This window comes from Mustela erminea, chromosome 7, assembly GCF_009829155.1.
Source record: "Mustela erminea isolate mMusErm1 chromosome 7, mMusErm1.Pri, whole genome shotgun sequence".
Classification (NCBI taxonomy): Eukaryota; Metazoa; Chordata; class Mammalia; order Carnivora; family Mustelidae; genus Mustela; species Mustela erminea.
The window spans coordinates 28,194,461-28,210,847 of NC_045620.1; the positions used below are offsets into that span (position 1 = coordinate 28,194,461).

The window sequence follows — 16,387 nt, forward strand, 5'->3', positions numbered from 1 at the left end:
TTAGTCAGCTCCTGGTGGTTAAAAAAAGCAGCTTTGGGAACGCTCATGAAGAATGCATCTCCCAGCTTTGGGACCCAAGGGGCTGGGCACCCAGCAGCTGGGCTCTAGCACGGGGAAGAGGTGGGGGAAAGGGGTGCACAGGAGTTGGTGCCTGGAAAGGGCAGAAACCCTCACTCCCCTGAGACTAGCCTTCCTCCCACCCAGAACCTTTGAAATGATACTAAAAAGGACAAAGATAAGTAGACTCATTTGTGAAATCTTTATTCTTGCAGGGGCCCAGGTTGGTGGGGAGCACTCCAGTCCCCACCCTGCCCAAGGGCTGTTCACGTCCAGATGCCCCATCTTCTGGGCCATGTGGAGGGCATGGTGAGTGTGGGCCTGGTTGGAAGAGTGGCCTGTGTGTAGTTGCAAGCTTCAAAGGACCTCAGAGGCCCCCCACTCGACCCCATCTCCCACTGAGCAGATAGGAGAGCCAGGGTGTTGGAGGAGGTAACAGTCCAAGATCACCCTGCAGGTGGCTTGGGGCTCCTGTGTCCTGGCCAGCGGTCATTTCTGCAAGCCCTCTGGTGTTTGAAGAGTCTGTCCCCGCCTCCCCAACCCATCCCACCCCTGCACCCCCAAAGAGCAGAGATCAACACCTACCATTTGCTGGTGCTGACTTCACCAGGCTGGCTCGGAGGCAGGCATCGCTGTGGATCTCATCTATGACAGGAGGGAGTTGAAATGAGGTACCAGGGGCCACAGAGCTGGAAACTGGTTGGACCAGGACCTGAATCTAGGCAGGCGAGCAGGCAGGCTCCAGGGGCCCTACAGCGACCCAGCAGGCAGCTTGCCTCCAGGGAAGCAGGCACAGACAAGACTCAGGTCATAATAATGGTTGTGTATTGGAAGCTACATTCTTTGACACTTACCGTGGAGGGTGCTGTGCTAAGTGTTCCATGAAAATGCAACATCCACTGACTTGCTTGCAGATCCAATAAACACTGAGTGGCTGCTAGGGGTCAGACACCGGGCATACAGCCGTCCAAAAGAGTCAGGATGCCTGCCTTCCTACAGCTTCCATCCTAACCCTCACATGAATAGGTGTTTTTATCTCCATGTTTAGATGAGGCACAGAGACGGGGTGTCACTTGCCTATGATCACATAGCAAGGAGCAACAAAGCCCACTTTTAAGGCTGAGGACTTGCCCTCTGCTCTCCAGGACCCCTGTCCAGCAGCATCCCCAGAAGGGCCTGAACCAAAGATGTCTCACTGGCATTTGTCTGGAGCTCAGACCCTTTCAGAGTCCCCCCACCCCACCGCCTGCCTTGGTCTTGGTCCCCAGCTGGCAAATGGACTGACGGCTCAGCCGTCAGAGTTTGTGAAATCCCCTTTCCCTTTTCTGGAGGCTATTTTTACTCTATTGTACCAAACAGAAAACCCAGGGGGCTCAGAGAGATGAAATGATCCACCCAACTCAGTGACCCAATCAGAGTTGGAGCCCAGACAAGTGCTTTAAAGTGATCCCAGTCAGGGTCCCGGCAGGAGCAGAAGGAACCATCCAGTTAGGTCTTTTGATTTGAGTTTAATAAAGGGATTATTTATAAGGGATTATGTCTAAGGGAAGCCGCTGTCATTGGGAGACAGAGCGAGCCCCCCGACAGCATCGGTGGCCTTCAGTTGGCCAGCATGAGATGGCCTTGCAGGGAGGGAGTCGGGGAGTAAACACCCTGACCTTACCTTCTGTCCTCGCCTGTCCTGACAGTGCTCTACACGGGCCAGATCCAGCTGGACGCCCGAGAGGAGTGAAGTTACCTTTCCAGGCAAAGTCACCGACAAGGTCCCTAAAGGCCAACGTCCCAGGACAGAGAGCAGGGAGAAGGGTGGGAAGAGGATCCAAGAGGAAAAATCACAAGATCTTCAGACAAAGTCAGATGCATTCCACACACATAGGCAGGTTCCATTACCTAGACAGGCAAGGTCACGAAGGGACCTGCCATAGTCAGTGTGGCCAGGTCATGGTGCGAAAACACACAAACCCCCAATCCTCAAGGTTTCGAATGGGGTGAAAAATTTAAGGCCTGCCAGCTGGCCACTTCACTTTATAAATACAGTTTCACCAGAACACAGCCACAAGCATGCCTTCTCTCACACATTGTCTACAGCAGAGTCAAGGGCCTGTGACGAGCCTAAAGTCTTCATTCTCTGCCTGAGAAAGTTGCCAACAAGTGGCTTAAGAACAGAAGGGTGGGTTTCTCACTCCTGTGACATGTCCACCTCTAGCTGGCAGGGCCTCTGTTGCGTATCGGCCTCGGTCAGACACCCAGGGTGGCCAGCTCTCCCTAAAAGAGCCCACTAGTCTCCCCCACAGGGCAGGGATGGCAACCGCTCAGCCCTCTCCAAGCGTCCACTGGCGAGAGGCCTGCCTCACTTGTGCACCCCGGTCTTTGACTCAACCACGCCCCACAGCCACGCCTGACTTCAGGGGCAGGAAACACCTTCCTTCCATGTGCCCTACACGACGAGAACCAGAAACGGCCAGTGGGCGGCCCTTCTGGGAACTGCCTGCCATGAACTCGGCCAACAGTGTTGACATGAGTGGAGGCGGACGCCATGTTTTGCCGCAAACCTCACCAGACTTCCTAGTGAGCACAGGGCTCAGCTAAGCCAGGCCGGCTTAAGCCTCAGGGGTGCAGAAACTGGAGAAAACAGACATGGCACACCCCAGCCTTGCTCTCCGACCTCATCGTGGCTCCTGTGGTGTCAACAAGTGTGAGACCAGAGGATCCCTGGGTCCTTTCATCAGGACACAGCCTCGAATGGGTGTATGTGATGAGACTGGGGCTGGTGAAGGGGGGTCTTGGACACAGACTCCCAGGAGCTCCCTTCTCTCCTCATCAGGGACCTGAAGCTAGCCGAGAGCCCAAGAGGTCTTGGCTCATTTGCTGGTTTTGTGACCGGTCGCCTTCCAGCCATGCGGTCTCAGCAGGCGACTTCCCTCCTCTGAGCCTCCGTTTTCTTGGCTTTAACCACCTAGTGGTTCTCAAGATGAGGTCCCAGGATCAGCAGCCCCAGCACCCCAGGCAACTGATGAGCAATGCACATTCTCAGCCGTACCCACATCTGCTAAACAGAAACCCCGGCCGGCCGGGGGTGCTTAAACCCTGTACTCCAGGTTTTTGTTTTTGTTTTTTTAGATTTTATTTTTATTTATTTGACAGAGAGAGATCACAAGTAGGCAGAGAGGCAGGCAGAGAGAGAGAGAGAGAGGGAAGCAGGCTCCCTGCTGAGCAGAGAGCCCAATGCGGGACTCGATCCCAGGACCCTGAGATCATGACCTGAGCCGAAGGCAGCGGCTTAACCCACTGAGCCACCCAGGCGCCCCTGTACTCCGGGTTTTGACAAGTCTCTCAGGTGACTGACATTCGCTCAAGGGTGACAAGCGCTGGCCCAAAATGAGGTTTCACCAGCAGGTTCCCCGCCTGCCCGATGGCAGCTCCATCCTCCCTGAAGCCCGAAGAGCCCAGAGCCCTCCCGGATCAGGGTTCTCCTAGCCTGCGCCTATGGCTGCAACTTCAGTTTCCACGAGGAGGGATAAACTTCCAGTTACCAAACAAATTCATCACGGGGAGGGGAAGTACAACATCAGGAATGTAGTCAATAATATTGTGATAATGCCGTGCAGGGACAGATGGCGACCCGACTGCCCGAGAGCGTTGCGTGATTTCCATAAATCTTGACTCACGACTCTGTGCACCTGAAGCGAATATAATATGGGACGTCGGCTATGCTCCAATTAAAACATGTGTGTCGAAGGGTGCCCCTCGCTCACCACCTCCTCCGCTCCTGCGGCACCAGCCTCCTTCGTCTGGCACTTACTGTAATAACTTCCCAGCCCACCCCTGCCCTTGCCCCTGCAGGACCTCCTCACCCCTGCGTCCAGAGGAACCTCTTAAAAATGAAATCAGATTATTCCACTCCTCCGCTCAGAACCTCCAACGATTCCCATCTCGCTGTGCTCTCTGCCAGGCCTGACTCCCACTGACCTGCCACAGCCACCGCCCCCACCCGGCTCCCCCGCAATAGCCTCCCCTCGTTGGCTCGGCATCTCCTCCAGCCTGCCAGCCACGCTCCCACCCCAGGGCCTGGGCTCCAGCTCTTCCGTCGTCTGCCATACACCCTTCTCTGGGGGTCCCCTCACGCCTCGCACACTCACCAGCCAGATCCCCTTCAAATGTCACCACCTGCGTGCTAAAGGGTCTCTCTGGAGCCATGGTGTGCTGTCCCCGCCTCTTGCCTTTTTTTTTTTTTTTTTTCCTTCCTCCATAGCACTTACCACCACATGACATACATCTTTATTGTTTCTCCTCTTCCCGCTCAGACGCCAGGTCCGTGAGGCCGGGACCGTGGGGTTTTGTCCACTGCCGTCTCTGCCAAGCCTGCAGTATTGCCTGCACAGAACAGGCCCTTTGCAAATGTTTGCCAAGTGGATGAATGCGTAAAGAAATGACTTTTTACAAAACCAAATAGGTAAATGCTCATTGCAACCCCCCTGCTCCTACTGTCAGTGACTCTGCCCCAGGGCCCTAGCCAGTTCGAGGCCACCCCGTGGGCACCCCGTGGAGTGACACTGCAGAAAGATCCCCAGACTGGAGACCTGGGCTCTGGTGCATTGCTCTGGGATCAGCAGGTCTGGGTCCCCATCTCAGCTCTCCAACTGTCTAGCCCTGAGATCAGGGGCCGATCACGCCCCTTCTCTGATCCTGTTTTCTCATCTCTAAGACGGGGATGGTGATAACAATGGGCACCTTACGCCTTCTGGGCCAGCTGCAAGGACCTGGTAATGAATACATGTGAAGGGACCTACCGGGCACACAGTATGCAGGAACTACTACCACAGTTATTGCCGTTGTTTTGTTTTCTTCTTAATTTTGCGGTGGCCTAAGGCATTTGGATAGCCAGGGGGGTTATTAATAGGATACTTGGCTTCAGGGAAAGGGCACCTGGGTTTGAACCCTAGCAGCTGCTACCTTGCTGTGTGACTTTGCCCAAGTCACTAGCCCTCTCTGGGCTGCCAGTTCTCCATCTGAGGAATGGGAGTATGGGGTGTGGAAGGAGACCGGGTCTATGATCCTTGCAGCTTGCCACCGCCCCCTTTCGGAGAACCAGACCCACACTCTCGGATCCCTCTCTGTGTGGCGCACACCCAAGGAGCTCCCTTGCTGCCCTCCCACCTTCTGCACTGGTGTCTCCAGGAGGGCTGGGAGGAGCCCTGCTTGGGCCGAGAGGCAGTACGAAGTTGGCTCTGGGAAAGCCTGAAGTCAAGGTCTAACTTGGAGCTCCACCTCCCAGAGCTGTACAACCTGCAGGGAACAGTTCAGCCTCTTGTGCCTTGGTGCCCTCATCTGGAAAATGGGAATAATCATAACATGTGAGAACAAAGTGAATCATTATGTACAAAGCATTTAGACAAGTGTTCGACCCAGAAGACCGTTATTTATTTGACTATTAGCTGTTGATATTACTGATAGGCCCAGCCAGTCTTTGGACCAGGCACCATGCTAAATATTTTACTAACTTTGATTTAATTCTCGCGAAAACCCTATTTGTCTCTGTTTGAGAGGTGAACAAGTTTGGCTCAGAGACATATGCGCCTTGCCCAAGGTCACACAGCTTGCAGGTAGAGCTGGGTGTTAACCCAGTTCTCTATCAAATCCACTTTCTTTCCTCACTGTGCTGTTTTGCCTCAGTTTTGTTATAGTGATGGGGAAACTGAGGCTCAGAGAGCTCAATCCCGGCCTCCAGTCCTGCTGGGCCTTTCACCAGGGGCTTCTTGGATCCAGGCAACGTGGTCCTCAGAGGCCATACCATAGCGCAGGTTTACTCCCATTCATGGAGAAGAAAGCTAAGCTCCAGAGATACAGGGCCTCTCCGCAAGTGAACTTGGGGGCAGAGGCAGGAATGGGACGGTGGATGGTGAGGTCTCCAAAGGAAGGGGCCCATCTCTCTGCCCTCTAGCCCCCACTCCTCTTCCCATCCCTCTGCTTTATGACCTGTTTTATGAGCACGGCCTGGCGGCTTCCACGTTACCATGGGAACCAGCCTGGTGCGGACTCCCGGCAGCTCCATCTGGGATTGGCAATTTTAAGTCAGGAGCTGATCCTGGGGGGTGGTGGGGATCCAAAGGTTGGGGTCTATGGGGTTCCAGAGATGCATGGTACCTGCCTGTCCCCCTGCTCTGCCCCAGATGCCAGGTACCTAGGAGCACTGGGCCTCAGAGCTGGGAGATCGTGGGGCTCCTGGAGTCCTAGGGAGGACTGGAGTTGACTGGGAAATGAGATGGGCCATTCTGTGGGGGCACGGACAGCCAACGGAGCTAGGTGGGTAGACCCACATGCTCAGATATACACACAGACACAAGGACAGCCAACATGGAAGTCCTCCTATGGTATACATAGATACACACACACACATACACACACACACACAGGAACAGAGATATGCACACAGCAGGCCCCAGGAATGATGCAGAAACCCAGAAGGATGCTCAGGTTTCCAGAGACATACCCTGAGGACACCTGAGCTCCCAGAGACACGTGTAGACTCACACAGAGACATACAAAAGGACATACAGACATGCACCCCTCACCAGCTGTGTGATCTAGGTATATTGCCGACCTCTCCATACAAAAGGACATACAGACATGCACCCCTCACCAGCTGTGTGATCTAGGTATATTGCCGACCTCTCCAAGACTCAGTTTTGTCACCTGTCAAATGGGCACCATCATACCCCACTCATGAAGACCGGGAAGGAGTAATGAGAAAAATGTCTACAAGTTCTTCGATGCCTTTACTCATCCACTCAACTAATATATGTATGGTTCACCTACTATGTGCCAGGCACCTCTGCTGAGCTGCAAGAAGTGAGCTAACAAGGGCCTGCTCTCACAAAACTTGCAGTCTAGTTGGGGAGATAAACACGAACAAAACAATTTTGAATTGTGAGACCTGCCATGAAAATAATAAAACAAAATAAGTGATGCGGTAGAGAGAGAGATTGGGGTAGTCAGGAGATATCCATCCCGAATTGGATGATGGAGCTGGACATGGAAGGGTGTAGAGAAGAGCATTCCAATCAGCAGGAACAGTGGGTGCAAAGGCCCTGGGGCCAGAGCCAAGTGCCTCTAGAGCACCAAAGAGGACAGTGCAGCTGCAGCAGAGGGTGAGGGGTGCACAATGAGTCCAAAGGTAACCAGGGACCAGATCGGGTAGGACCTTTCAGGCCAAGTTAGGAACTCTGGGTTTCCTTCCACATGAGATGGGACCCATTAAAGGGTTTCCATCAGGAGATGACCTCGTCAGAATTGCATTTGAGTAAAATCACTTCGGCTGCTGAGAGGAAACTGCCTTGATGGGGCAGGACTGGGCTTGGGAAGACCAGAGTGGATGATGTGGCAGCATCCAGGGGAGAGATGACTATGGGCTGAACCAGGGCACTGACAATGGTGGTGGACTGAGATGGTCCACAAATTCATCCACTCATGGCATTTTTGTTGAGCTCCTACACTGTGGCAGGTACTGTTGCAGGCACTGGAGACACAGCAGCAAAGCAAACAGAAATCCCTGCCCTCGTGGGGTGTATGCTCTCTAGGGAAGAGAAAGGCAAATGAGTAAATAAATTATAACAGAATGATTGGCAGGTGATGAATGGTACTGAGTATATGCAGAGAAACAAAGCAGGGAAGGGAGGAATGGGGGTGGGTGCGGAAAGTCTTCATGGAAAAGGTAACATTGGAGTGAAGATCTTAAGGAAGTGCAGGAGTGAAATCAGGCTTCAGAGAGTTCCAGGCGGAGGGAACAGCGAGTGCAAAGTCCCTGAGGCAGGATCATAGCTGGGGGGTTTAAGGAGAGCAAGGAGGTCCATGTGACTATGGTGAAGTAAGATAGGGTGAAAGCAAGAGAGGGAAGGAGAGAGGAGGACGAAAGGAGAGAGGGAACTGTGGGAGGGACAGAGGGGCCTGGATCTTCATAGGATGAAGGGGAGCCAGTGGGAGAGGGCAAGAGCTCCAGGTCAACTTGCCCGATCCCCATTTGCCCAGGGAGACCTGACTCAAGGAAGCAGAAATTCTTCCTTTTATCCCCAAATCTTTATCAGCCAAAAACTTAAAAAAAAGGAGGGGAGGTTGGGGGAGGAGGGAAAAAATGTCCCTTGGAAAGGAAGCCACTACAACTGTGCCCTCACTCAGGACAGACTCCCGGCAGGTCGGAAGGGACTTCTCGCGACTCTGTCACAATTCCTGCCGCCCACAGGTGCAAAGGGGAGGTGGTGGGGAGGGTGGGGGTGGCCAACAGAGCTTCAGAGTCAGGATGGCCTGTATCTAGCACTTTCTCCCAGTGTGACTTGGGCAGGTCACCCTGGAGCACCTGCTGGTGGCCTGGCAATCCCCTTCTCCCTGGGATAGCCGGATGGAATTGGGAGTGTGTAGGACAGAATTCAGGGAAGACTGGTTCCCCCATTCTTTTTCCTGAGCAGGTATCTTAAGGGGGCCTGTGGCCGGGGAAGGGGTGGTGCCCTCAGACAGGTCTGGCAGGGTCTCAGGAGTCACAGAAAGGAGTGCACAGCTATTGGTGACTGGTTTCAGGGCTCCTAATCCTACTCATAGACACCCCAGCCCTGATGCAAGGGAGCAGATGGTCTGCAGAGTTGAGCCCCCTCAGCTTCCAGGGACAGAACGGATTTCCCAGGCAACAGGCCGTTCATCAGGGCGCTGCCTCCCACATCTCTCCAGGCCCTGGGATGCCCTGGAACAGATTTCAGGCTCACAGTGTCTTGACACGGACACAGTGAGCTCTCCTGCTGCCCAGCCCTGCCTGACAGGGAACACGAGGGGCGATTAGCAGTGACATGGTACTGTCCCACAACCCAGTCACCTCAAGGCAGGCCTGGGTTCAGACAGCTGGCCGAAGAGTACCCCATCCCTGCCCAAGCCTCAGCTGTCTGTGTCCCAAAGAGATCAGAAGCCCTTTCCCCCCTGACACCGAGGGCCAAGAGGAGGTAGATTCAAGCACGGAAGTCAGAGTGGCCAGAATCATGAAGGGGACAGGGAGCCCTCGCATGCCACCCAAGAGGGGGTCTGAGGACAGCATTAGTGAGGAGCAGCCTGCCCCTCTCCCTGCTTCTGCTCTCCCCTGCGGCCCCTCTCCCCACAGCCCTGGGATGCCCATTGCCAAATGTCAGAGTGGAGAACAGCCATGGGATCCAGCAAGGCCACTTCCGGCAGTAAATCCGAAACACTGAAAGCAGGGACCCAACCAGATTTTTGCACACCGTGTTCAGAGCAGCGTTTTCACAACAGCGCGGAGCTGGAAGCGATCCAAGTGGCCCTGGATGGATGAAAGGACCGAGACACACCCATTCAATGGAGTATTATTCAGCCCTTAAAAGGAAGGACATCGTGACACCTGTTACAACATGGAGGAGACTCAAGGACATCATGCTAAGTGACACGAGGCAGGCGCAAAAGGACAAATACCGTATGATTCCTTGTCTATGAAGTCCCTCGGGTGTTCGAATCCATAGAGACAGACAGTGGAAGGGTGGTTACCAGGCGCTGGGAGAGGGCTGAAAGGGGGAGCTACTGTTTAATGGGGACAGAGTTTCAGATTTTCAAGATAAAAAGAGCTCTGGACGGCAGTGGCCATGGCACAGTGATGTTTAATACCACTGACCCCATACTTACCGATGATTCACATGGTATCTTTCCTGTTGTGTATGTGTGTTTTATCACAGTAGAAAATCCTGCGTGCGCACACAGACACACATGAAAAATCCACATTAGACCAAGCCTCTCTTCCGCTCAGTATCTTCCTGCGGCTCTCTTCCCACTTCCGGCTCACTGCAGCCCTCATAGCACCCCCTCCCCTGCTCTGTGCCCCCCAGCCTCCCTGCCCACACTGCCTCCCTCCCCCGCTCACCCCACTCCAGCCCCATTGGCCTCCTTGCTCTTTCCAACCCACTAATTTCATGCCAGCCTTGGGGCCTTGGCACCCGCTGTCCCTTCTGCCGGGAAGGCTCTGCCCCAGATTTCCACAGGGCTGCCTCCTCCTCAGCCGCCAATGCTCGGGTCAGATGTCACCTCCTCAGAGCACTCCCTGACCAACCACCTGCACTCACGGTCCCCAGCCCCGCTCCTGTCATTCCTGCCCCCTTTACCTGAACTTAGGTCTCCTCCGAGCATCTATCACCACCTGAAGCAATACATTATACTTACTTACTTTTTTAAAATGTCAACTCCAGAAGGCAGGAATCTCACTTTTCTATGCCCTAGAATAATACCTGGCACATAGTAGGTGCTCACGAAACCATCTTGAGGGGTGGAAAGAGGACCCCATTGATAGACAGTATTTGTTCCATCTGTGCAGATGTGAATATACAGGAAAGGCCTAGAAGAGTGCTTCCCAGACCCACAGTGGTGAATTAAGGAGAGTGGGTAGAAGGCGTTACGGGCAGCAGACCTTCTGTGGTTTCCTCAGTACGCCCAGGTATTGCCTGAGACCGACAGTGGGGAGCGAGGGCAGTCATGCGGGCCCTCTGTGGACTTTTAAAAAAAGGTCTGAGTTTGGGATGCCGTATGCCATGGAGTAATATCCCCAGGTGGTTTTCTCATCTCACCTTCCATAGCCCCTAGGGGGGAATGACCACTACCCCCCACCCCTTTCCCAATGCATCTCATTCTCCATCTCTCAGAGAGTCACTATCTGCCAGGCACTCTTCTGGGCTCAGGGACACCGGAGGGAAGAAACAGTCCCACCTTCATGGAGCTTACACTTTAGGTGGGGGGAAGATGAGCAGTTAACAGATAAATAGAAATTGCCTATGGGGGACTAATGTTGCAGATAAATGGAAAACAGTAACAGGGTGGGGGCAGGGGTAGCAGAAGAGGTATATGGAGGAGAGGTTGCAACTGAAGCAGGGAGATCACAAAGACCCTCACCCTGAAGGTCACATATAAGCAAAGACCAGAAAGTGGTAAATGAGGAAGCGAGCCATGTGGATCAGTGCAGGCAAAGGCCAGTGCAAAAGTCCTGAGGCAGCAGCGTCCATTGGGTGCTGGAGCTCTAGTGAGGAAACCACTGTGGCTAGGGAGCTTGCTCTGGGTTGGGGAGTCTCAGAAGGGTGAAGTCACTGGCCTCAGCAGGAGGGGGGCAGCGGAGAGCGGTATGTCAGACCCCACTGGAAAGCCAGCGTTCTTACCCACAAAGGGCCTGACCTGGAATGGGTTGAAATCAAGTTAGGTGCCTGGCTCTGTACAAGGCACCCTAGGTAAGTGTGGGGGAAGCCCCACTCTTCTGGGGCTGTTGCTCTGAAGGAAGGAGGGGAGGAGCCTGCAAAGAATCAGCTGAGAGTGAGGCCAGTTTCTGCAAGAACGCATGTGATGCTGTTTCCATGACTGTGTGTGTGGACGGGGCGGGGGCGGCGGGGACTCCAGGTGCCTGGGCATGCGGCGCACCCTTTCTAAGTGTGAGTCTAAGCGCATATGCTGCTCACGGCCCAGGCGGGGGGCTGGAGTAAAGTGGTGGTCTACTCCGCGCCCCACAGCCAGGGCAGTGTGAGTGAGCACAGGCACCCTGTCTAGCCCCTGGAGCTGTGCATACCAGAAGGGCTCCGGGTCTGTCATGGGGCACATTATCTGTGTCCACATGTCTACAGCAGAGACTGCGTCATTGCGCGTGTGAGTCACTGGCGTATGCGATGGTGAAACGCTGTCTCAGCAGCACAATTCCCGGGTTAGAGTCTAGGTTCTGCCACTTACTCAGTATGGCCTCTGACAAATTACCTTAGCCTTCTCGGCCTCACTTTCCCCATCAGAAAAAGGGGGATATTCATAAGGTTGTTGTGAGGATCCGATACATTAATATATGTGAAATGCTGGGTCGGTGCCCGACACACACCGAGAGCCATGTGTGAGCCATCGTGACGTTAGAGATCTGTCTGCAGACGTCTGTTTGTCTGTGGGCCCCATCTGTGTACCTGTCTGCACACACAGCCTCATTCTTAGCCCTGCGTTTGGAGAGCTCGGTCTCCTCTCTGGCCACTGAGAGCAAATGTGCTGGTTGGGCCGGGGGCTGGGGGAAGCAATGGCAGGAGGGGGCTCCTTCCCTGGCCTGGCCAGCTGGACTTTTCACAGCCCAGGGCCTCTGTCCCTCAGAATGCCCAAGCAGCTAGACAGGCAGGCACAGGAGGACCCCCTCCCAGGGCTGCCATGAGCCAGAGCTCGGGCCATCACTAGCCCCAACCCCATGGTTGGGGTCTCCATGTCACATGTTCCCGGATTAGGAGATGCCAGAGGGCAAGGCTGAGTCTGAGCCATCTGAGTCGCCCTGTCACAGCCTTCCATCCGTGACACTGCAAGCTGGCTGACTTACTGAATCCTCACAGGGGCTTGCCAGGATAGGTCCTCCCATTGTCCCCACTTTACAGATGGGGAAACTGAGGCACAGAGCAATGAATTGCTTATGTAAGTAAGTCACACAGCTAGTGAGTAGAAGACCAGAACTCAAAGCTGGTTGTCAGGCTCCAGAAGCCGGAATCTTCTACCCCATCTCTTTTATTGCGATAAATATACTGAATTAAATTTACTGATTAAATATATGTGAGATGAGTGAATCAGTGAAAGAGAGAGACAGAGAGCAAGGTTTGGAGTGGGCCCAGGCGGCTGAGAAAAATGTGGGGAGTGATTCTGGCAGAAGAGGGAACCTGCTTTGTGCCCTGCTGGGAAGCCCTGGGAATGGGAGGGGAAGGTGGCTGAGCCCAGGTGGTGGGGGTCTGCAGGGCCAAGCAGAGGGGCTGGGATCCGAGCGGCTCCACTCTTCAGAAACCTGGCCACACTGAGGTGCCACGTGGACAGGCCACCTGGATCCTTCTTACCTAAACTGGTAAGTTGAGTCCAGGCCTCCAGGAGCTCATGGCAGAAGGTGGACTAAGGGAGTGGGATAGGACAAAGGCTCCACAGTCATTGTGGGGCTGGAACCCCTTCACCCTTGCCTCCTGACCAGCGTCCCTTGGGGGAAGTCACCTCCTGTTATCAAACCACAAGTTCCTCATCTGAATCAATGCGTTGATGAGATAAAAGTCATTAGCACAATGCTTGACAGATACTTCTTAATAAATGACCCTCTGCTTGCAAACAAGGACTTAAAAAAAAAAAAAAACTATAAAAATAACAACTGGGTGCCTGGGTGGCTCAGTGGGTTAAAGCCTCTGCCTTTGGCTCAGGTCATGATCCCAGGGTCCTGGAATCCAGGCCAGCATCCGGCTCTCTGCTCAGCAGGGAGCCTACTTCCTCACTCTCTGCCTACTTGTGATCTCTGTCAAATAAATAAATAAAATCTTAAAAAAAAAAAAAACAATGACAACAACAATGAAAAGATCTAGTGGAAAAGGTGAACAGCATGCATAAACAGATGCGAAGTTTAGGGAGGGAACAAGAAACCACAAAAGAACAAAGTCTAACTGGAAATTCCAGAATTGCGCTAAAAAGAAAAATATGGTATCTGAGAGGAAGTGTTCTTTTGATGAAGTTATTGGCAGACTGGACCCAGGAGAGGAAAGTTAACTCGGTGATGGGGCAAGAGAAATTCCGCAAACCGGAAAGTGAAAATGAGAGTAAAAATTCATCGTGCAGGCTTCCTAGATTTGTTAAGACAGTTGAAGCCCGGTGCCAGACACATGCTGGTCAGAACTATCAGTCCTTCTTGTACCTGACAAAAACGCATTTCACTGCTAAGATGCACCAGGTGGTGTTCTTAGTGCGGGATTGCCTGGTGAGCCAGAGGACAAAGGTTCCTGCCCCGTGGAGCACACACCTGAGACGTGAGTCAGAATAAAAATAAATAACTAAAACACGGAGTATGTAGAGATGCTCTAGCTTATGGAGAAAAACTTCAGGAGGGGGTCAGGGAGAGGAGATATGGGGGATGCACTTTATGGAAGAAACCATGTGATTATCTGGAAGAGCATTTGGAGCAGAATAGCAGCTGGTGCAAAGGTCCTGGGGCATGAGTGCTCACAGTATTTGTGGGAAATCTAGAAGGCCAGGGTGGCCAGAGCTGAGTGATCAAGAATGATGGAAAATCAGGCCAGAGAGGTAAGTGGGGAGTGAGGGCACCAAGAGGAAGGCAGATGATCCTGTAAGGATTTTGACTTCAACTGTGAATGGATTTGGGAGCCTTGGGAAGATTTTAACAAGAAGAGTCACATGACCAAACTTCTGTTTAATGGAATCCTGATGGCTGTTATGTGGAGAGCAGACAGTAGGAGACCAGGTGAAGCAGGGATGGTGAAACAGGGAAGTCTCCCAGTGACGTCCAGGGGCAATCATGACACCTGGAACCGAGGAAACGGCAGTGGAGGCCAAAGCAGGTTTTGGATTCAGGGTGCATCTCCAAGGCCTGGCTGATGTTGGGAGAATCGTAATTGTTGCCGTTGCTGTTGCTAGGGCTAATCAGCAGCTGGGAAGCTTTGTCAGGGAGTCCCCGCCCAGAGAAGCAGGAGGAAGCATCCCATCGGCGGCCCTGTCCTGCAGGGAGGGGGGTGGATTACACTGATTCTGCTGGGGGGTGAGCTGTCAGTGACCTCCCGTCGGTCTCCGGAGCTGGTGGGACAGGCTCCTAGCCCCCAGGCAGCGAGGGCAATGGGGGCAGGCTCAGGTCTGCTCTGTTGGCCCCCACTCCATAGCTGTAAGGCGGAGCTGTTTACTCACAATCAGCAAAGGTCAACAACGCATTCATCCGGAGAAGCTGGTCCCTGCAGCACCCGGTGGCCCCACGTCTCCCCCTGAACCTTCGTGGGGAGAGGAAGCAATCTCTCCCAGATAACCCACGTCTTGCATGACTCCCCACCCCTCCCTCTCCTTCACTGTGCACCGCCCATGCTGGCCCCTGCCCTCCACCTGGCCGGCTCTCACGGGCCTCTTGCTGGGGCTTTGCATTCAATCCACTCTCTTCCATCCGCCCCACTCAGAGCAGCTGAGGGGACTTTCTGAAAAATATGACAATGGTGCTGAGTCTGCTTCCTACATTTCTATACTGGGCAAACGTCCATTCATCCAGCATGTCCAAGATCAATGCTGTCCTCTCCAGGGGGGCCTTCCTTAACCATCTGCAGGCTGGCTTCCCCTTCTGGCTCCCACAGGCCCCGTGTGCCCTTCTCTTTATTGATTCACATTGCACTACAAGGAGGAACTTGCCACACACTCCCCGCCCCACCAGCTGTGGCAGACATAACTAAGCGATCAGGGTGCTCTTCCCCACTGAGCCTAGACCCAGCCTGGGGATTGCGGCATCCTAGGACTAACTGCAATTAGAAAGAGGTGAACAGAGAGGTTAAAACTCATTTTTTCATCTGCAGTTCCTGGTTGATATTATACACACACACACACACACACACTCACATGAGCTCACATGCATGTGAGCACACACACACCCACACGCACGTACAACCCTGTAGACCATGGCTTCCTTGAGGGCGGGGTGCAGTGTTTCACTCATCAGTCTCTCTGGGTTGTCACCAAGGGGCTGACGTTGCGGAAGTGCTCACCCAGGCTTGTCCTCCGCTCAGCCCCCGCTGTGGCCTACCGACGGCTGAGAAGTGTGTCACTGATGACTGTGCTCTGTCATGTTTCACAGGTGAGACCACTGTGGTCCAGGATCGGGCATCCCCCCGAAGCTACCCTCAAGGTCAAGCAGCACCCCAGGACTGGAGCTCGGTGATCTCTACCTCCCCTGGCCCTCAGAGGCTCTCTAGGCCACACTGAGCTTCCCGTAATGTCCTTTGCACCCAATTCCAATGAGCATTTGTGTCTACCCTGTTCGACATTGGGTGTCCCTCAGGAGGAAACTCACAGACCATTTGAGGAGAAATTTGGGGAACTGAAACCTCTACCCTCTCTGGGCTCTTCCCCCATTCTGTCTACATTGACTGTCATGTCTCATCACAAGTTAAAAGCCAAGGTTTACGGGGTACGAGTTACAAATGCTTGATAAAAGAATTCTAGGGACATAGGTTCTGGAAATTCTATGTGAGACCTTCTTCTTGTGAAGCTTTGCACTTCACATAAAAGAATCTAACTCAGGCAAAAAAGAAAAAGTGTATTAAACTTCATCTGATCTGGTTCTTCAGACTTCTTTAACAGCATACCCCTTTTTTTTCAAAGTTCCTGTTTGCATATCTTTCAGTTACCATCCTGTGTGTTACATCAGAACCCTCAGTCGAGCTAGTCTAAACAACTAAAATAGTATGCTGGCTTTTGTGACTGATACGTCTTGAAGTCACAAGGGCCTCAGTTATAGTTACATCAAGGCTTAGCTCTGTTGCCAGGGATCACTATTCCCTCCTCTGGGCCT

The 16,387-nt window shown here is 53.3% G+C and overlaps 1 long non-coding RNA gene across 1 annotated transcript; it reads right to left on the reverse strand.

Annotated features, from left to right (window-relative positions):
* Positions 1-259: 259 nt before the first annotated feature.
* On the reverse strand, positions 260-1,299 carry LOC116596484. The gene is made up of 3 exons (XR_004288133.1): positions 912-1,299; positions 643-769; positions 260-378 (listed from the first exon to the last, which is right to left on the reverse strand). It is a non-coding gene; the product is annotated as an uncharacterized LOC116596484 (long non-coding RNA).
* Positions 1,300-16,387: the final 15,088 nt, after the last annotated feature.